General features: G+C 42.0%; 1 pseudogene; it reads right to left on the bottom strand.

Moving 5' to 3' along the window:
- Positions 1 to 8,745: 8,745 nt before the first annotated feature.
- On the bottom strand, positions 8,746 to 22,361 carry LOC129364586 (homeobox protein Mohawk-like; annotated as a pseudogene).
- Between the last annotated feature and the right edge of the window lie 265 nt (positions 22,362 to 22,626).

The raw sequence follows: 22,626 nt of genomic DNA, 5'->3' as shown, positions 1-22,626 counted from the left end.
TCATGTTTTATGTGCCAGCATCTTAGCTCCATTCCAGATCAGAAGACATACAGGCTGCAGGTTTTGTTCATGCCCTGAGGAACACATTGTGTTTCAGTTCCAACATTTTAATGATCAAACAAGGGAAGCTGGATTGAAAGCTTCACCTGAGCTTTCAAAAGCTGAGTGAAAGAAGAAAGAATCAAGAGGCAATTTGATATTTTGTCTCAATCTATGTGATTTAATTGTTCTTCACTCCCAAAGACAAAGTCCTCCATAGGGACAAGTAAATGACATGGAGACTCTGCAGATTCCCCCCTTCAACTTTCAGTTGATGTCAGGATTAGAAGCCTTGCAGGTGGCTGGAAGACCAAGTGTGGCAGTGTTCATCCAAAGTCCTGGTTCTGTTCAGCTGGATGCAGACGTGTCGGTGCCACACATCTCTAGGTCTGGAAATGGACTTGAAACTTTGATTCAATGTTCCGTAGCCTGCTGGTCAAACAGAGACGACATTCTGAGAACCAGTTTTAAGGTTCTCTGTAATGTATGTGAGCATGTCCAGCCCAACAATAAGTGATTTAATACCCAGCAGTGATTGGAAGAGCATGATGGAGGAAGGAAGTCATCATGACCCAATAAAAGAAGAATTCTGCATATTCAAACAAATAAAACTCGTCTTTCCCTCTCTGTCTGGTCTTCTCAGTTTTTTATTGGATTTTCTATAAACATCTGCCCCCTTTGAATTTTTATTTTTCTGGTAAGATAATGTGGAAATTTCTACTATGATATAGTTGGAAACTGAGAGTTCTTCCAACAAATCCCAGCGTTTTGGTACAGTATCAGTGTGGCAGTGAGCCGCCTGCTGGCTACTGACCGGGACAAATGTCTGAAGCTCCCAGAGGATCCACCAGCCCCCTCAGCACAGACCAAGTCGGCCCCAAAAACCTCCAAATGTCTCCAACAAGCTGAAACTGACTAAAGACCAGATGCTCAGGATTCTTTTCTTTCAGGATGGAAACTTTGTTATCCCAGACAGAGAGAAAAAGACTTGGACACATTCTTATTAAAACACAGATATTATTGAGATTCATCCTTCTACAAATGCTTTTGTAGAAGGACTTGTATGAGGATAGCAACATGATTAGAAAAGGAGAGTGTTTTGCTGTACCGATGTCTCATTATTCAGTGTCATTATACAGCCATCTCCTTTACCACATCCAGCCGGTGGTTATTAGCATGTCTGCTAAAATCTTTGTCCCGTTCAAACATTTCCATGTGTCGTCTTTCAGCCTCCTCCTCTGCAGCTGTGCGTGGCTGAAGCATCCTCACCTTTAACTGCTGTGTGGGAGCCGTAAACCTTGATAGAACCTGCAGGTCCGGCTTGGAATAACACTGCTAGCTTTAATGAGGTTAATAAAAGGCCAATGGGATCTTTAGAAGAGACAGGAGAAGGTTGGAGCCTGTCTTTAGGTGATCAGGAATCACATTTATCTCAGCAGGGATCTCAACAATTTACCAGATAAAGACAATGCAGTAACTTCTATTTACAGTGACAGTCGCAGTACTGAGACTCTCACAGGACTCTCAGACCTGTGAGAGTCTGAGAGTCCTCAGAAAGTCCTAATAAATTCACTTATTATTTATTTTGGGGAAATTCACTTATTATTTATTTTGGGGAAATTCACTTATTTTCTTCAGCGTGAGATTACTTTAGGTCACATCAGGTGATCTGCAGACTGTGGTTGTTCAGTCTCATCATCAAACAATCAAATGTTTTCTGACATGAAACCTTTTTGTAATGGGCCTATTATTTGGCTGATTTGATTATTATCCTCTTTTTTACCCTAAGACCTCTACCATAGTCTCATTTTCTTTATCCTGCTTCTCCTTTATCTCTGAAAAGCTAGTTGAGAGTTAATGACTCTCAACTAGCTTCATGCTCTGATTAGCTAAAAATCAAGGTAACATAGTAACTACTCAAAACTCTTCCATAGAACCATTTTCTAGCACTAACTGGAAACATTCCTTTATGTCTGAAAAGATTAGATTACTTATTTTGATCTGTTTGGTTTCAGTGGGCAACATCCCCCAATTCTCCCTCTCCCAGACATCTGAGCTACTCCACCAGAAGACTAGAATTTTTATTATATGCTTTTATAATATATCATCACAGAAGCAGAGGAAATGAAGCTACAAGGAACCACCGCCCACTTTCCCAGCAGGAGGCGCTCTGACCCCTGAATGGCTTAAAGCAGGTGCTGACAGCCAGGAGAGCAGAGATGTTTGCATCAGGAAGGTGGGAAAATCCACATTAAAAAACAAAGCAAGGCTGATGAACATCATAAATATAAAAAATTCAGAGAGAAAAATATCAGCTGATGAAGAAGAGCAGGAAGCAGCAGACAGAGGAATGGGTTCACCGTCTGGATCTCCCTGAGTGGGAGCCCAACCAAACTGAGCAGAGGCGAAATGGCTCCCTGTCCCCGGCTAGTCCAGAACCAAACTGCATCCCAGCAGAACCGGACAAGAAATCACTGAGCAGCAGCTGTCTGGAGGAGAGGAATGACCTGGAGAGCAGCTGGATAGTTTTCCTGCAGGCTGGTGGGAGGTGGAAGACTGTTTCTGACTTCTGACTGATGAATCTCCTCACTACAAAATGTTTGTGGCGTTATGGGCTCATTTTCCGTGTCTTCTTGTTCCAATCAGGATCAGAGTGTGTTAGATCTTAAAAACAGGAAGCAGCAAATTGTCCTGAACAGCTGAACTGGAACAGGTCCACTCAGCTAAAATGTTCCAAACCCCCAGAACCTCCATCAGAACAATGCCTAAGCTCGAGGACATTTCGAGGACAGTTTTAACTGTTTATGATTTTGTCAAAGTTTATTTTCTCACTACTTGGTTACATGTATTAGACTAATCGACACAGGCGTCTGCTGTTGATTTAGGCTGTACACATTAGAAGGCTTGATCTTAAATGTGTCCATTTATCTGCTCTCATGTTTTCTCTCCAAATACTCCAGTAATGAGGGTTTTAATGGGATGGATACTGGAATATTTTTCTGTTCACATCTGCTGATGAAATCAGAGAGCTGTGATTAAATAATTATATCAATTGAAATATTATTAGTTATATTATACATTAATAATTTACCAATCTGGGTCAGATAAAGTCAGGAACTGTTCTGAAGACAGTCTGAATGGTTTTGGGAACATTGTCTTAACCTGCTACAGCTCAACATCCCTGCAGAACCTAGAGCTCCAATGTTGCATTGAAGGAACCAGCCTCCAGATCATGATGCAGCATCCTCCACTGTGTGGTGTCAAAAACATTTCTAGTGGAATCTCCTCGTCATGTCATGTAGTTTTGGAAGTCAGGACAGTCCCCATTGGAAATTTTGCTTGGCCAGAGAAAAACATTTTTTTACCTCCAAACATTGGTCCAAACAGGCTTGTTTGTGGGAGAAGACATGAAGTTTTCAGGGCTCTTCTTGAAGCTCTCGTGTTGTGCTATATTTTAATTTAATTTGAGGATCTGGCCTTCACTCCAGCAGATTCTCCATGTCGGTGTAGGACATAATATGGTTTTATTGAATTTAATGACAGTTTGACTGCATCCAATCTTTGCAGTGCTGGAGTGGTGCGAGATAGTCGTGGTGGGACTCTTGTAAGAATCCCACCATGTTCAACTACAGAAACGCAGCATGAATATCAGACGAAATAAACAGAAAGTCAGATTTAATCTTTTCACAACTATAGTGTTAAATCTTTGATCATTGATGAAACCCTTAGAGGCCAGTTTGAATAGTTTGCCTTCTCTTTCCATTTTGGAGCTCTATGTACAACTTGCTTATGATCCACCAGAAACAAATGCCAGAAATTGTACTGATTTCAGTACAATTTCTTTCCTGATCTTCAGATTCTGTTCAGAGTAGTGTTTCATATTTGCTGAACTCTGAGGGAATACCAGTAAATGTCTGTAATCCTAACTGGTGCTCTGGATTTCTACTTTATATCCACAAGTTTCTGCAATGATGAAGCTTCAATAACTTTGTTAAAGTCTGGAGGCAGCAACACACACTTCATCCATCACAGCAGAGGTGCTGTGTCCCTTCTGGCAGCTGCTTCACTGATGACAAGCTTGATAAGTTCTGACATCATACTCCAATCCACACGTTTCCAAGGAGGAGAAAAAGTTGCTTTGTGTTTTTAAACTGTAAATTTGCAGCGGTTTGTTTCGCATTTACTCAACTCAACACTTAAAACAGTCTCTGGGGTCTTTTAAACCACAGTCAGATGGCCCAGAGTTAAGAAAATCAACTACAGGCAAACAATACTGATTCTTCTCGACCTGGAAATGTCTTCATCTCTGATCGCAGTCGAACAAGACCTGGTTAAAGTTTACGACAAAGATGAATTCAGGTTTCAGTTCAAAACACACTTTTATTTTGGTTGTTTGTGTTCTGGTAACAGGCAAACTAGAGCAAGAAGCAGAACTTCTATATTTCGTCACCTTCCTGAAATAATGACCCAAGTTATTTTTTTGCCAAAAGTGATTTTTTTGCAATAAAAAGGGGGTGAGTTGTTTTAGGAAAGTGATGATATTCTAATTGTACAGCTGCGTGTTTCTGAAGCAAACTGTTATTGAATGAGATCTTGACTCGTGATCCGGTCCGGTCCGGTCCGGTGGTTCCCCTCAGGCTGTGGAAAATGGCAGCAGCGTGTCAGAGTGGTGAGTTGCTGAACAGAAACCCCTGAGAGCGGCTGGACCTCAGAGGGCCTTTATGGACTTTAGAGGCAGTTCGTCAAATACTTTGTCATCTCCATACATGTGTGCTACGGCAGCCTGTCACCATGGAGATGAATATCTATCATATCTAACAAACATGCATGTGTTTGTAGCTCAGCCAGCCGCTGACCGAGTGTGCGTTCGGCACATTCACACTCTGGGTGTTTACGGTCCAACAGGTTTTCCCTAAAGCTGCAGAACATCCTGCTGTGAACATGAGCCAACCACAGCTCGCCTGAACCCAAACAGCAAAAACAAGGAGAACCTTATTCACTGAGGAGAAGGAAGGAAATGCAACAAGCCTGAGAAAATCAGACAGATGTGGAAACTACTGCTGGGCAATAAGGCCTAAAATATATATTACTGAGCAGTTAACTTCAATAGTAAATCAATAACATTAGCTGCCTCCTCATTCCCTAAAAATAAAGAACATGACATATCAGCATAAATTCTTCACAGCCAGTGATATTGATTCCCCTGGACTGGACAGTGTTTTCTTTCTTTTTTTTTGCTGTTAATTTTACTGCTACTTTAAAATGGCAGGAACTGCGACTAAATAAAGAAAATGTAAATGTTCAGTTAATAATTATTGAACAAATAATTGCAACTGAACAAGTTTTGAAATATGAAATAATTTCCAACATTTTTCCTGAGCCGAAAATGTTGCCAAACAATCTATGATGTATTTCTGGGGGAATGAGCTGCTCCTCGTCCTTCTCAACCGAGACGACTATGGGATAGCTTGGAGACATCCTGTGTTGTAGAGCTCATCTCATGGTGGCTCGTTTGGTGAATCCACGCTTCCTATGCATACAAATTCACATTAGAACTCATGTCACATCTAGACATCAACATAATTTTTTCTTCTCTTGGGTGACCAATTGTCCAGGTTTTTAATTGCTTCTGAAAGGAGCCATTAAACTGATTTGCTATTTTAAAACCTCACCATCTCTTCTTCTTCTTGATTGTTATTGGCTGTTGGCTAACAACTTCTTACCGCCACCAACCAGTATGGAGTGTGGACAGAAATGTAATAAATGGATTGAATTCTGTAATACAACTTATATTTTTTAAGAAATAAAGTATAGCTTGATATGTTCAACTTCCTGAATCTTTCTCCAAAAAATAAACAATGTTAATTGTTACTTAACAATTAAGAATTGTTAGAGTTAAGAATCATATCTTGAGAAAAATAACTTGTTTCTATGAATCTGGTAATTCTTGAAATGCAACAAAACAGTTTCATTTTCCCCACAATTACATTTCCTCACCGTCTCTTTTCACTTCTTGTAAATTGTTACAGACAGGATGGGGGGAAGTCACATGACTACACCTATAACAGCATCATAAAAAGAACCTTATGGAAGCCTAACTTTATATAGATAAAAAAAAGACAAAAACAACTACTGGTATTCAGATTTTTAGAACACTGAAAGTCTTGGCCTGGGGAATGTTCGTCATAAATTCAAAAACCTGTGAATTCTTTCTTTCTCACCCATTCCTAGTGGAAACAAAGGACAATAGAAATGATGATCAAGTGAAGGAGAGCTCAGAAACAGGAAGAGATGGATGGAAACAAGTGGTCTCTCCCAGAACAAAAATGGTTGTCTGTGGACATCATGAAATATTACTAGCAGATCATGATCCACCTCTTATCTTTAGACATCTCAATGGGTAACACTTTCTGAGAATTTATTTTGTTTTTTCCTAATGTTTCTTTGCAAGTTGCCAAAGCCATCTTCAGTTATATAACCAGCAAAAAAAATTATCTGAAAATCGGAATAGAAAGTTGCTTGGCTCTTTTCATCATCCAGCTTACTGATCCAGTAGGTCAACAAGAATTGTGGAAAAAAAATTATAGTTCACTAAAAGTTTTTCACCTGATCCACGGTTTTGTTCCCAACAACATCAGCAATGGCCTGAAAGATTTTGCCGTACTTCCTGATAAATCCAGTGCCAAAGATGTTTGATCAAGCAAGTGATAAATTTAAGAACAGCACATCATCAAGTCTACTGAAATGAGTAAAGTATGGTGGAATCATCAAATAGGTCTGAAGTGACAATCGATTTTCCATCATGAGATCAGAGTCCAAATCCAGCTTCTACTTCATGCCAACACTAGTTTGTGGTCCAGATTTCTCAAGTATTTTAAACTGCTTTGCCTGAGCCTGAAGTGAAAACGAAAAACCTGATGAAACCAGAGTTCACTGCAGTTCAGGTCTTTGAAATCAGCGACAAAACAGGTTAAGAGGAGAGAAGGGCAGCACTGCCTCAAGCCACGACTACAACATCCTGAACAGAGGACCAAACCTGACAATCACTGAGCTGCTGCCAAGAGAACTGACCCATGTTAAATCAGTTCAGTGTTCCCCAGGGAGACTCTGCACAGTTCTGTCGTAAACTTGGTGATTGGAAGGACAGACTTGGAGAAAGACAAAGGACAGAGGACAAGAAGAGTGGAGCAGTTTAACAGCCCTCTAATATCAGTTGGTCACTTTTAGTTTGACCACATAATCTTCAGTCTGAGGAAGGATTTGTCATTTCTGGTGGAGTTTTCAGAAGGTCAGGAGAAACAGTACCAGTTCAGGAACACCTGGGACTTTTAACAAGACCCAACAGGCTCATGATGGACGGGCTTAGAGAAACATTCTCCACCCTCATCACGCTCCAACGGTGTCTGCTCAGATCACACAGGATCAGATGGTCACTGGGGAAGTAAAGTCACTCTACCATGTGGTATAAAGATGAAATATGATAAATTGGAGTCAAATATTTCTCCTTCTTCTCATTCAGATCTTCAGATTGTTCTGTCACCATCCAGTGGAAAGTTTCTTTACTGCAGGGAAATCTTTCAGCTGTTAATTGGGACATAGTTTCTACCTGACCAAAGTCAGCACATCCCATCTGTTCCTGCTTAACCTTGATGTGTGAAACACACGGTCTGATCAGTATTTAAAGAGAAAATAGCTCCAGGTGGTGGATGGATAGATGGGACATGGGGAACACAGAGGTGTAGGAAACTGTTTTTCTTCCTCACTTTTTCAAAACAAGCCTGTCCATCCAACCAAGGAGCAACATGGGTGGAGGTGTTCGGCTCTCAGCTGGATGTTGTTAAAGTTCCTCTGATAACAACAGGGTCAGGAGGTGAAGGACTGACAGTTAAATGACCTGCAAGACCTTTCTGAAAGAGCCAATCAATTCAAAGTTCTGCTCCAAAACTCAACATCAGTATTATTATTCAATCTGTTCCTGTTTCTCTCCATCCTGACATGGATGAATCTGAAGAATGATGAGTGTTCAAAGCAAAGGGCCAAAAGACAATTAGAGCCTCATCAGGGTAGCTAAAGGAGTAGAAAAACATGTCAGGTTGTGATATGTTTCCAGGGATCCCTGAGTAGAAAGGTTCCATGTTCATGTTATGGTCATCTACGCCTTGACAGGAGGAGCAAGAACTGGAGAAAGGAGAGGTGAATTTTTCCAGTCAGAGCCATTTAAACCTCCCCAAGGCACCATCATTTATACAGCATCAGATGACTGGAAGACCTGCTTCTGCCAATGGATTGATACAGGTCAGAGGAATGCTCTGGAGAGCTTCAGAGTCTGCAGATCAGCTTCAGGCTCATTATTTTACAACAGCGGTGCTCAAGTCCAGTCTTCGAGAGCTATCGTCCTCCAACTTTCATGTGGAAATATTAAATACCTGCTCGGAATTATTCCTGAAGTTTTTCTTCTATTAATTCTGTTTTAATGTTGAACCCAAAATTCAACAAAATATTTTTTCTAACTTTAATTTCAGATCCAAAGACAAGTATTTCTCACTGTTTCTATTATGAAATGTGAAATAAAATCTGACAGTTTATGAAACTTTCTGGTGATGCTCAGTTGCAAACACTTTATGGTATTCTGTGCACTGGGTTGTTCTGTCATCGTTAGTCTCAGTGTATAAAAACAGACATGACTCATTCCATTCAGAGGTTTATTCATTGCTGTTAGAAACCAACAATTTATAAAAGAAATTTTACATGAGAAAAAATCTGAGAACACAAGGAGATACATGTCATTGGATTGAACATCCAGTCTTCATCTGAATAAACAAATATATTAGCAAATAATAAAAACTGATGGTTACCACTTCCATTGCTTTGATATAAATACAACAAAGTCATCTTGTTTCCGTTTCCTCCCTACGTGTCCTGATTTACTGTATGATAATGACTCCTCTGTTGTCAGTGAATCAAGGTTCTCCCTGTTAAAGCATCGGTTCTCTTCAGAATCACAGACAATGACTTCAGTTCATTGATACAGAACCTTTCAATTTACAAAGTCATTGGAATGAGCTTTATTGTTTGTCCTCATTTCACCTCCTTCCTGACTTATTTACTGCACTGTCGACCCGAACAGAGTTCTGTTGACTGGCTGTAAGATAATACAGGCAGATTGTGGTTCTTCTATTGTCCCACCAGATGAAGTAATGGAACTTTGTCTTTCATTAGTTTGACTTTCCTTCATTATTTCATTAAAACATGTTCCCAACCAGGAACTCTTTGAAACATTCAACATCAGAAACTGCGAAATGGTGCAGCTCAATTCTTACTTGAGGTCTCTGATCACAACACTTTGAGTGTCAGAAAATATAAGACAGCGACGCTTCTGAACCTATGTCCATTATGACCCACATAAACAGACCCTGTTTATTCTGGATGAATGATGTCAACTGGTTCCAAATCAGAACCGGTTGACACATCCAGGCAACAATCATATATGCTTAAGGCTATAGTGGTTCATATAAACACCTGGTCTAAGGAGCAAAGTCAAGGTTACAGTGAAGCTTCACTGGTGCAGACTTTTATTTTATAGCAATCAGGTTCTGTTTGTTGTAGATCTGGACAATCAGAGAGCTGATCTGCTAAAACAAACAAAGGCACTTTGGAGAATACAAAATTTGTACCAGTAAAAATAGAAATAAAAAAGAGTAATACAAAAATAACATTACAAAAGTTTCTAATTTTAAGAAAAGGATGGTCAAGAAATCTTTAATATGTTTTCAATAAGAGCAAATACTGACGTTTTCAATTTGAAACGCCTTTCTTCTCCTCCAGCACAAGTTGTTCCTCTGTCAGGGTGAGTTTATTTGGCCTCTGTTTGCTGAGAGAGGAACGTTTGCTGTTTTGCGTAGACAGATAACGTCAGAGCTAAAACTTCAGCAGCAGCTGAAGGTTTTTTAACAGTCTTCACCTCAGCTATATGGGAGGACTTCTGGATGATGCAGCTGGTTGTCCCGGAGACGCTGTCCTTCCCCTGAGCCAAGTTGGTCAAGGCCATGGCGGCGTTGATCTCCTTCCAGTACGTCTCATCTTTGGCCTTCACCTTCTCCTTCTGCGTCGCTGCGACGCCACCGTTGCCCCTGACGACCGGCACAACACGCAAACGCGCACAGAGAGAACAAAACAGAGCGTTACGGCTCACGTTCAGCTGGTGATTGGACACAGGTTATCTGGGGAGAGAAGGTCGACTCACTTGTCATGTTGACTTGATCCATGGTCTGTGGCTTCTGAAAGCAGAGAGAGAAAAACTCAGTAGACTTCTCTGGGTCAGAACATCAGGACACTAGCAAAAGACATTTTTAATCTCAAGTTTTTGCCCTCGTTAAATAAAGGTTGCATGTTCAGCAGATTAGTGGATGCATGTGCGTGTGTGTGTGTGGTTTTTGACTTGTGTTTTGTTCTTTCAGTGGACACCGTGTCCTCAGCAAACATGTGCTGCTCTGGTTTCTGTCTTTATTTAAGACGCTGAAGGAAAAAGACACGTTTAGCGAGAAGGCTTGAAGCGTAAAGGTGACTGATAGGATGGAGCAGAAATGTTTCTTATGACTCATAAAGTCTATGGTGTAATATTTAGTTGGAAAACATGGAGCCCAGCCAGCATAATTGAGTTGTCTGAAGAAATCAGATCGAAAAAGACAGAGCGAAACAGAGCTGAGAGTGAGTCAGTGGGAGAAAGATGGCCGAATGTTGGCTTTCCTCCCCCCTCCTCAATGGGACCAATCGCCATCTCATCTGTGAAACATTAGTGAGGAATAGCAAAGTCATTAAACAATGAAAGTAAAGTTGTCTTTATGGGCGCCAGAGTGTTTACTTCAGCTGTTTACTGAGAGCTCTTGGTGTTTTGAGACCTCAACCTGTCTTCTGTCTCGCGTTCAGCCTTCGCTCAGATCTGCCCATCAGTGAAAATGACAACACAAGCTTGGAGTTTCATGAGGCATTAAAAGACAGCAGAACATCTGGACTTTCTAGCTGTGCAGCCTCCAGGCACTCTACTTAAGTTGACTAAACTTTTAAGAAGTTTGGTCTTTACCAGCTAGAGATGATTGGATGAGAAGAAAATGTTCAAAAGAGGAAAATTATCTGAAAGTTTCTATTTAGTCCAAAGGTATTAAGAGTGTCAGACGTTCAGTAGGTCGTCCTTTGTTCAGAACAAATCCCTCACACAGGGAAACCCCGTCTTCTACAAGCTCATGCTGCACATCCTGCATGTCAATCGGTTCTTCCTCCTGAGTAACATTTTCATCTTCACTGCATCTTTTCTTATGAATATAAAAGTCCAACATCGTGTGAAAGCCAAACCATTAAACTGCTCTGACTTTACAGCTTTATCTTGGTCACCTCTCTTGCTGCTTTAAAAGCCTCCAGAGTTTCTTAATATCCTGATCCACTGATCTCATCTCTGCAGGCTCCAACAGCCTCAGACTCTCCATCTCCTCGCTGCTCTGTCTGCTTCCCATGCAGTCTGAGCCATGATGACAGGACAAGGTCTGAGGCGCTCTGGGCTGATACGGCCCTGATTAGGAAATGTTCCTCTAGTTTTCTGGCTCATTTTTGGATTCTTCCACAGAGAGGAGCCTGACCTCACTCACCACAGTGCTTTCCTTAGAAGAATAGAAGGAATGTGTGAGAGGGAGATGAGGATGTGATAACCCAGAGTCACAAACCACTCAGTTTTGGTTCAGGTTGTTCTGGAAACCTCCCTCTGATCCAGGTGATCCAGGATCAGGGGGATCACCTGGTCCTGGATCAGGTGATCTCTGACATTCTCTGACAGTACCCAAGTCTGAGTATGTTTGCAGAAAGTGAAATGAGTTCATCTCAAGTGATCAAGGTTGACTCAGTTGGACCTGCACAGACAGCTCTCACCTCTGCAGATGAATGAAAAAGTTCAGATTTCCTCTGAAGCAACTGATGAGGAATAGAAGGAAGCTGATACCTGGCACATCTGAAGTGCAACCACAGCTTTTTTTTTCCAAACATGGCAACGTGCAGCCTCTTTTGGAGGCTCAAACAGAAACATCCAAAGAGTTCAACGTCCTTTGACTGAGTCTAATTTCATATTTGTGAATAAACAGAACAGTGACTGCATGAATTAAGCCCTGTTGATTTGCAAATTAAATTGTGTTTTTGCATACTGTAGGATGTTCTGGAAGCAGAACTGGAAGCAGAAAACAGTGACTTATTGCTGCTGTTCTACAGCATGTCCAGAAGAAACAGCAGAAGACTGACCATCCTCCACCAGGAGCTTTTATTACAGCTTTCTCTGAAACATTCCCAGGAATGATCAGCTCTTGTTGGTGGCAAATAAAACGATCACATTAGGGTGGAAAAAAAAAAGCAGTAACCACAGGGAAACATTACTCACACTTGTAAGTGTTTACATGTGGACAAAAGCAGCCTTTTTTGGGGATCTGGAGGCCAAATGACATGTTTGTGCAGGACTTACTGCATCATTATGTTGCCCTTGTTCACATTGGAAGCTCAGCAGCAAACTGTGTGTGTCCTGACTGGATTACACCTCTGCTCTCTGGTTGTGAAGCTCTCTTTTCCTCCATCCCGTGGGAACACAGAGGCTACCTATTGTTCTACAGCCGACTCAGCTTTTAAAATGGAAACAGTTTGTGTTTTTCACAGAGTCGGGCAGTGCGGCTCCCTGGGCAAATGGACAGCTGTGTTCCCCACATCTCAACATCTGATGGTGTGTGTGAGCCTCATTGTCCTACAAAGTCTTAGCGTGTCGACAATTTAAAACCCCTCAGACTGAGAGAGCTTTTCATTCCACTCTCTTCTAGTTCCATGTTGGGGAGCTGCCTACATGTAAACTTTGTCTGTGTTGATGTTTCTCTGCAGCTTCACAGACAGATGTTGATAGATATCCAACATCAGAGCTGGGAGATTTATCACTAAAATGGCAATAAGAAGTCATTTTGACTGCTGTATTTAAGGATTAATTAATTTACCTTGCATGATTATAACTAAGATGAATTTAATTAAAATCTGCTAAACAACATTTTTCAAATCAAAACATCACAAGTGATTTAATCTTTTATTTTAATAGATGTCATTTTATTATGCTAAAAGCTTTTACCTTTATTGAAAATCATCAAATGGTAAAATATACAAAAGCAGATTTTTTATATTTTACCATATCACCCTCTTGTAATAAATTTCAGCTCGTTACTTAAGTGCCATGCATTCAGGCTCTCTCTGACCAAGCTATTGATTGTTGGTTGTTTCTTGTTGTAGAATTAGCAGGTTTAGAAGTTAAAGAGTTGCTAAAACAGCAAACAGAAGCATCTTTGTTTTGAAAACCTGGTGGAGACAAAAATTAACATTTAAACAATCAGTTCTAATTTCTTTTTCCAAGTATCCTAAACAAGAATTGATTGAAAAATGGATTGAAAAAGCCCTTTAAAAAAGCCATGATGATTTTAGGAATCATTAAGGAAAGAAACACGTTTACCAAAGCTGCATTCCTGTTTTACACGTCACTTTGACACAAACTTTGACTTTCTTTTTTTTAAGTACCTCTATATCTGTGCATTTTGTGCACCATTTTATTTCCAGTAAAGTTATCAAATACATGTCCTAAAAGTAAACAGATGATACGGAAGACTGAATTGAGTTTTATTCTTTGTTCCGCTTACATACGTTTATAGCTATATTTTACAGAACTGGGCAAATTCTTTATGTTTAAAATTAGTTTATATGTTTATAACAGTAACACTTTTTATCGTTTATTCATTCATCTTAAGACTGAAAATTCTTAAGATGTCTGTCGCCATCAAAAATTCATCTTAAGACATTGCTCCTGCAACATCCGCCACTATTATCTCATGCTGCTTGTTTTCCTTTAGCTCTAGTGTGGATGTGATGTTTGAGGTCTTGGAGCTTCACCAGTGGGATTCCTTTCAAGAAGTTTAGTTTTTCACTGGAGCCAATCCATGATCTCCATTTGCTGCCACGTCTGTCTGCTCTTTGTAGTCAGGAGTTCTGGCTGAGCTCACAACAACCAACTGGGACACAAATGGACTTTTGACCAATGGGACGGCAGCGAGCAGGTTCGCCACTTTTCCTTGCCCAATCACAACTTTATTACAGACTGGAACTTACTAAGAGAATATGACCAAAAAGTTCCCTGGACAATTTGAAGAAGTGAAGATCTTTTAAAGCCAGAGAACAGAACCCAGTCTGGGTCTGAAGCTTTCAGTAATCTTAAATCAGATTTATTTGGACGCTGTGTCCTCTGTGGAGGTGATAGAAGAACAGATTTATGTCAAATCTGCTGCACAGGGACACATTTTTCTCTCGTTTTAAAACATAAAACTCTTTATGAAGGAAGAATGTGTTCTCTGAAGAAATATCTGGAATTTTCAGCAAACAGGAGAAAAAAACCGCAGGAAATGACAAAAACTTGACCTTGAAAACATTTCTCTCTCTCTCTCTCTGCAATTTTTCATTTGCTTTGTTTCCTCAAAAATCAGACGTGGAATGAAAATTTGATTTTCTCAATTCATATTCTAAATTTGGATCAGATCTGATTTTCCCAGAAGGACCTTGTCCCTTTTGGATTAATCTTTCCATTTGACCCAACAAGCTTCTGCCACAAGTAAAAGAGTAATACTTGTGTAAATGTATCAGAGTCCAAAGAGGCCAAAAGGGAGACATGAGCAGCAAGAAATTTTAATAGCCAGAGATAAAACAGTCAGTGTCTATTAAAGGCCGCAGGTCTGCCAGCTGAATTCAGCCCTTTTCGGATTTGTCTTGATAAAATCTGCTGGAGTGAAGCTTCTGCAGTGAAAACAGTCTGATGTTGGCTCAGGTCAAAGGGTTTTAATTGTTCCTGTCTGACTCATTGATTCATTTCAGATACACACACTCTGTGTGCTTCACACTCAGACAAGAAGAAACACTTTTGTCCAAAAAAGACACAATAACAGCAGCTCTTCCCTCCAACAACCCAGTTCAGATCCGGACCCTCCTTGTTCTGATCGTGTTCAACACAAAGGGAAAATGTTACTTCTGGACGTGAAGTCCACCTGAACAAAGAGCCAGTGTTCTCAGCCGATACAAACAGAGCTGTTCTTGATTGGTTACATCTCTGAAACTCTGCAGAAACTCCTGCAGCTTCCAGACGCTTTGGGCTGCAAAGGTCCCACATTCAACTCTCAGTCTCAAGAGGCCTGTTGGACATTTTGCTCTGCTCTCTCACCTGGAGCCACAGCAGGATCAAAGATAAGACAACCAGCAGCCTGAAAGTCTTCAACATGGCCTTGTTGTGTCTGACCTGTTAGACCCTGGTTAGCTGGGTGAAGCTCCTCCCACCTGTCTGGACGGCCTCAGAGACAACCAGTGGTTCAGTGTGTGTGGGTTTGTCAGTGTGCAGGTTACTGGATATGCTTGTGTGTTTCAGTTGAACTGCACCTTTTAAATTTTACAAAATTTTCAAGAAGCTCCTGAACAGCTTCTCCATTTCATCAACCATGAGGAGAAGATTCAGCAACACATTCAACATGTTGAATTAAAGGAAGAACAGAGAGAGTTAGCAGGAGAGATATTGGAGATCCTGCAGAGGGACAGACAGCTGAACATAATGGACGAGCTGGAGGGATGAAAATAAACGTCCAGAAAAAAAGACAGAGATCAGACATGAGGAATGTGGTGTGTGTGTCGGAGAGTTCCTGGAAGAGTCAGTGGTCTCCTTACCGGCTCGATAGACGAAGTGGGCCTCAGCTTCAGAGGACGATGGCGACAGCAGCTCGTCATCGAACTCGTTGGAGCTGAAGGAGCCAGAGTGGGTTCCTCTTGCGAGCGTCCATGACAGCGTTGGCCACCATGACGTGCCGCAGAGAGTCGTTCAGGTAACGGTGCAGCAAGCTGCTCTTGTACTTGGGTGGAGACACGTAGTCCTCGGCCTCCACGGCAGAACGCAGCCCTGGGTCCATGCCGATGGCCACGCCCACCATGGGGGAGCCCTCCTTCTTGATGACGCTCTGGTACAAGGGCTTGGTGAGATCCTCAGGACCGCTCTGTGTCCTCTGAGGGTTGTCTCCATCTGCAACATCGGGACATGCTCACATGACTGTTGTGTTGGTGGAGGACAGGAAGTCTTCTCCACAACAAAAACCATCTCTTAAAACTTTACAACAAACTTCTGTTGCCATGTTGATCTATAGTACAAGATAAACATCATGTTTATTCTTGCTCTTGTCCCGACTCCTAACTGGGATCAGTTAACGACATAAAACAGTGTAAATGAACCTCAACTCTCCACAGCCAAAAAGAAAATCTGTGTCTGAATTGATCAATCGACTCGTTGGGTTGTAGAACTCTCTATGGTTAAAGAACATCTGTTGTTGGTCACATTGATGCAGAAACACTTAAGACTACAGCATAAGGCCTGTATGTACATATGGTGTGTAAACCAGTGGAGCTGACTGGTTCCAGTCTCTCCATCTTCATCTGGGTCGCTGCATTTAGGTCCCATCAGTTTTTATATGGTCATAAAGTCACTAAAAACAATCAGTGGAGGTGCACATTGTAATGACTCATTTCCTCCATCAGATGTTGGACTCCAGGTCCAGTTATTGTCTCAGTTCTGTTCACCCAGTCTGAAGGAAAACGGTTCTTTGGAGCTAATCTTTAATTCAAACAGCAGAACCAGAAGAATTAAACTTTCTGCTCCTGCCCACAAGTTGGCATCGCCTCCACAACAGAAAGCCCAGTTCAGACTTGAGACACAGAACCAAATCGTAATTAATGCTGATCCATTTCCTTTCTATCTCAGCCTTTGTCCCCTGCAGAATTAAATCCTTCCCAGAATGCTTTGCAGTTGAGGAGACTAAATTAAAGCCCAGCTTCCAGCCTGATGAAAGAAACAGGAGGAAGATAAAAGTCTGATGAAAACCCAGAGATTCTCTAGCAGCAGGGAAATCAGAGACACTTCACTTCAGATTCTGTCGCTGCCAGGACTGCAGTTCTGTCATTTGGCCGGGTTAGATGTCTGGTTCAGCCTGGTCCAAATTAAGATGAGAGCTTCCATTAATCAGAACCACATGGTTCTTCCAGCATCTCCTCTGTCACCAATCAATCTGACCTTTTGATTTGATCCAATAAAAATATTAAACTGTTCTCCTGAACAGAACATCACGTTGCTGGACACCAGCAGAAAACAGTTTTTACTTTAGCCTGGATTTGCTGCTGCAGTTCCAGAACAAGCTGGACCGTTTCAGGACAGTAAGAGGAATGAACATGGTCAGCAGGGTCAGATCTGCTCCCAGAAATAGTCTCTGGAACAAAAGCATAGGCTTCAGAACATAATGGAGGGCCTTTCAGCACACGGGCCAGCAGTGGGAGCGGGCTGCGGATCGCTCCAGAACCAGAATATGACAGGGAGACGAGTCAGGGATATACGGAGCCTCTGGTGGTGCAGCGGCCTGCGGCACACACACACAAACACCATGCACACATTCCTCTGGGAGCCACACTCAGCTTCTCCTCCTCACACACTGAGGGAGAGATTACTGACACCACAGCGCTCTGAACTTTCTGTTCATTCACTGCAGGACGACTGAACTTTGACTTTCTAACGCTTCCTCACCAAAACGGGCCGGACCTTCCCAGGAGAGCCGGCGTGTGTTTGCACATTTGTCAAACAAACTTGAGGCGTACCTTGAGAGCAGCTGTCGTCGCTGCTGACGCTCAGCCTCTCGGCGTTGCCCTGAACGTATTTGTTGTACAGTTTGATCCGGAGCGCCCAGCTCAGGTCCGGCTGCCTCACCGTGTTCTTCAGGCGTCTCCTGGCGTTGGCGAACCAGTTGGACACCTGAGGGGGACAAAGCAGGAAGGAGACACACACAGCAAACAGGAAGACGTGTTAATGTCTAGAGTCCACACTCGTCCACATCCACAGACAGACTAAACGTGTCGTCCTCAGTGGAGACGTCGCCTCGCTGCAGAGACAGAGTCCAGCAGCAGGTCAGCTGCAGCTCTTTGAACGGAGCTGAGAGGAACATCCCAGACGTTCTGCAGAAAAACTGAAGCCTCTCATCCTTTTACTGTGTACAAAGAATCGGCTGACGGCCAGTGAATGCATCATTTCATGATCTAATGCTCTGACTGAGACACACGTCCCCATCCTGCTTATTCTGGACACATCTAGCCTCCCTCCAATAAGACGTTTTTCCATCTCTGTCTTTAAGATCCAATAAAAAAGACACTTGAGCCGCTGCTCTTCCTTCCACTGGGAGTGGAGACCATTAGATTCTACTGGAATAACTTTTCATGCTCAATAGATTTCAAGCCTCTGATGAACGGCCGGGGACGGCGGCCTCAAGCTGGACTGCTTAGTTTTCACGTCCTCTCCTTCAGGATCACATTTCTCATTAACTTGGACTGTCCACTGTCTTCAGTCTGCAGCCCAGCAGGCAGGAAGCAGCAACCAATTGGCCAGCAGGAATGGGAGAGGAAGGGACGTGTCCTCATGAGGACGGGAGGTCCCAAAGGAGACAGCATGTTACCACGACGGAGTTCAGGAACCATGGAGATGGAACCAGATCATCGGCTCCATTTCACAACATTGACATGGAACAAAGCTAACTGCTGCGCTACAACATGACAGATTTAGCTGCTGTTTAACACCTGCTGCCAGGTCGGCCTCTCCAGGGAAAAACACACAGGAAGTGATGCGTTCAACGCCACTGGCAGCCTTAACAGCGGTCTGTCTGGACTAAACAGTGGAAGAACTCAGCAGCAATCAGTGGAAAGACAGAGAGACATCATGGTCACATCTGAGTTTATGTTCACACTTTGGGACAAAACCATCACTTGTTCAGTCCAAACATATTTTTAAAGACTGAGAGTTTAAAGATTTATAACTATCTGTTTTCATATTCCTAATTGGCAAAAAACTAAAGTTTTTGTCCTTCATAAAGTGAAAGCAGAACCAGGTTCATCCAACAAAGAAAACAAAATAAGTTTGCACAATAATTTGGCCCTGAATTTGTTAATTTAGGGAGATCAGTGATTAGCGGATACCTGTGAATTGATCTTATCTACCTCAGCAAAGGTCTAAAAATCAACCACACCTCTTTTCCTCTACCATGAGAGAGTTTTGACTGACAGACACCAGGTCATGTCTACACGATTGCCGTTAATAGTACTCATCACACTGTTGCCTCATGGTCTGAAGTGTTGCTATATCTAGCAACACTTCAGACCAACAATTCTGTATCAGTCAATATCAGAATCGGCAGGTTAGACATTTTATAGATAAGTAATCAGCAATCAGCCAGAAACCTGCAGTTGGTGCACCTCTAAGAAATAGCCATTGAAAATTAATTGTGAATAATTTGCAAACAGGTAAACATCTATTCTTCTGGAACAAGAATTGTAAAGAACTTATTACAATTCAACAAAACATATTTAGTTCTGACACTATTGGACTCTCTGGGACATGAGATGAAGCTGAGCTGCAGCTTTTGGAAGAAAGTGGAAGAAACAATCAAAACCTGAGACGCTCAGCAGAGAGAAGAGCTGCAGGGATCTGGAAGGCAGAGGAAACAACACTTCACTCCTGCTAAACATTCAGGAACAGTAAAATCTGAACTATCTAAACTCCAGCAGCCTGATCACTCTCCTGTCTGTGTGACTTTTCTTTGTCTCCTACTGGAATCAGAGCAGAAGAAAGCGTCTCACCTGGACCAGAGTCATCTGCGAGCCGAGCGCCAGCAGGATTTTCTCCGTCTTGGTCGGGTACGGGTTGTCTCTGTGCTTGTAGAGCCACTGCTTGAGCGGCCGCGCCATGTCCTGCAGGGCCTGGCGCTTGTGTCGCACTTTGCTGCCGCTGGGACGACCCCTGTGCACCAGCAGGGACAGCATTTAGACGCAGGCAAACTACCGGACACCCCCAAGGCCTTCAGCATGCAGATGTCAGAAATTCACGCCGAGTCTAAAATGTCGGCAGATGAATCAGAGAAACGTCCTGAACCCACAGGAGGAACACCTGAACCTGCAGATGTCAGTATGGTGCTGCTCTCCACTTCTCCTTTAGCTCCCAAAACGGCTCCACTGGCCGCAGATGGAACCCATTTCAGTCGGACCTCAAAGCGGGCCCGAGGTTCTGGTTCTCCAAATATTTTCCTTGTAATCTGGATCAGCCTGAACATCGTGGAGCGCATTTCACTCTGACCTTTGACCCCAGAGCTCTGTTAGAGAACATTCCTTCACCTGATCCTGAATGTTTCTGCAGCTTCCTGTTCCAGACAAACAATGTCAGATCCATTCAAATCGGCTCTTCATGTGGTGAACGAGAACACAGAGATGAAGGTGGATTTATTTATTGGAAACAGATGTGGAGTTGGGGTAGCGGTTTGTCAATGCATCAATTGTTGTAAATTCAATTTATGTATTTAATGTTATCTTTTAAGCAATAGTTCCACCTGTTTACCTCCATAAGACATCTGTGTGAGCACACATGGATCTACTATCTGTCCTCTCCAGCAGTACATGTGTCTGTCTGTCTGTCATATTTCAGCTGCGTTCAGCTCCAGTTACCGGCTCCATGAATCAAACATGGAGGACAAAGCGTCCTCAGTTTCCTGCAGCTAATGATTAAATAACCTTTTATTGACCACTGTGGTGAATTTGTCTCAAAATAGTACAACAGGCAGCCTATGTATATTGTTGCCACTGCTGAATGTTCATATCAATTGTACAGATACCAGGGATGCAATTTGTCTCCATCTAGTGGACCACAAATTTGCGCAAAATTTTGTAAATGTACACAATGAAGACCTAAATATGTATCCTTTTGAGAAATCTCTGCCTAATTATTCAGCTTGACACCAAAAAGTTTTGTATAAAACTTTGCTTAATGCTGCGCCAACGTGTTTTAATGTGAGACCGGTCGGTTTGAATAAATCTTGTTTTGATCATAGTGTATGTAGATAATAATGCCTAAATGATTTTAATTTAAAGAAGAGTGAAAAATAATACAGAAATATGTAATTTGTAGTTACAGTTTCCAACAAAGCATTTTGATTTAACTGTTACTTAAAAAAGTTATTTTTTTATTATTATTATTTGGAAATAAGCTCAGGGCTGACCATGGGCCTATTTATCCTCATTTCCAGAGGAGTTTTATCTTATTTCACAGGTTATATATATATATATATATATATATATATATATTATATATATATATATATATATATATATATATATATTTTTTTTTTCTGTATTTTCCATGATTTATTTGAACATATATATATTCAGAGATTCATCCTGTACATTTACATTATGCTGGAGTCGCACTTTACACAATACATACTTTAATGAGTAAAGATTTGTTTGCGGATAGTTGCAAAAATTCAAAACCTTACTGTAGAATAAATAAATACTTAGCTTCGCAGACTAATCAGATAATTACTTAACAGATTCATAAAATAAAAGGTCTTTAGGCGCGAATCAAACTCGTGTCTCTGGAGCTACTGAACAAATATCAGCTGCTTCTTAATTCTGATCACAGCTTCAGTGATCATTAGATCAGCAGCAGTTTAGAAAAAGGTTTATTATAGGACCTGTCAGATTGTTCTACATCACAACCTGAGGAAGAAAATATTTGGAAACTACAGGAATCTGAACGGAAACGCTTTTAAAATCATTTTAGCCACATTCGGAGCAAATGCGTATTTACGCACGTCAGCAGAAAAACTTCCATCATGTTTATTATATTAACAATAAATGCACATGATAAAAACAATGCTGTGCTACAGCTAATGGAGTTTAATAATATTTCCAAACCCACATCAGTCTTTAAATCTCTGCTTTAGATGTTTCATTTGCTGCGCTTATTTGCGCAAAACCCGAAGATTTAATCTGATCTGAGGAGAGTTTTTTCCCCGTTTGACGCTCAGCTAAGGTGACCACAGGCTGTCAGATATTTCCCCCGTGGGTTCCTTCACCCACTAAAGCCGACCCACATCCACGCATGCTGAGCAGCAGCCTCTACCAGAACACGGAGCCTCACATACCCGCTCCGCCTGTGTCTGGCCGCCTGGCTGTCTCTGATGGCCGGGCTGCTGCAGAGGAGGTCTGGATGTTGGCCGTCGATGACCTCCAGGTAATTTCTGCTGCTCATTTCCACTTCCTTCGCCTTCTCCTCAAACAGGACCTGACTGCTCAGCTTGTTAAACACAACGGTGTTCATCTTTGGCCGCTCGGTCCGCAGATCTCTCTGCTGCGCTCGAATCCAAAAGGTTCGTGGAGGAAAACTGTCCCGCGTCTCTCCTGCGGAACAATAGATCACATTTAGTTTGAGGATCAAATGAACTAAATCCTTCATCTAAACTTCTCCACATGCAGCAGCTTCAGAGTTAAAGGTGAGCGGAGCCGCGGCGCTCTGACTCCACTTGTCTCTTTGGAAACCTGTTTGCTTCATTCTGTCTCCTCCCGCTTCTAATGCGGAGAGGCGCTTCTTTCTGCGCACGTTCATTGCGCATTAATTAGCACAATCAGCTAAGAAATAAATCCGGGACG

The sequence above is a fragment of the Poeciliopsis prolifica genome, unplaced genomic scaffold (genome assembly GCF_027474105.1).
Source record: "Poeciliopsis prolifica strain line A6 unplaced genomic scaffold, Auburn_PproV2 SCAFFOLD012, whole genome shotgun sequence".
NCBI classification, from domain to species: domain Eukaryota; kingdom Metazoa; phylum Chordata; class Actinopteri; order Cyprinodontiformes; family Poeciliidae; genus Poeciliopsis; species Poeciliopsis prolifica.
Note: the sequence above shows the minus strand (reverse complement) of the source record. Positions and strands in the feature narration are given on the sequence as shown.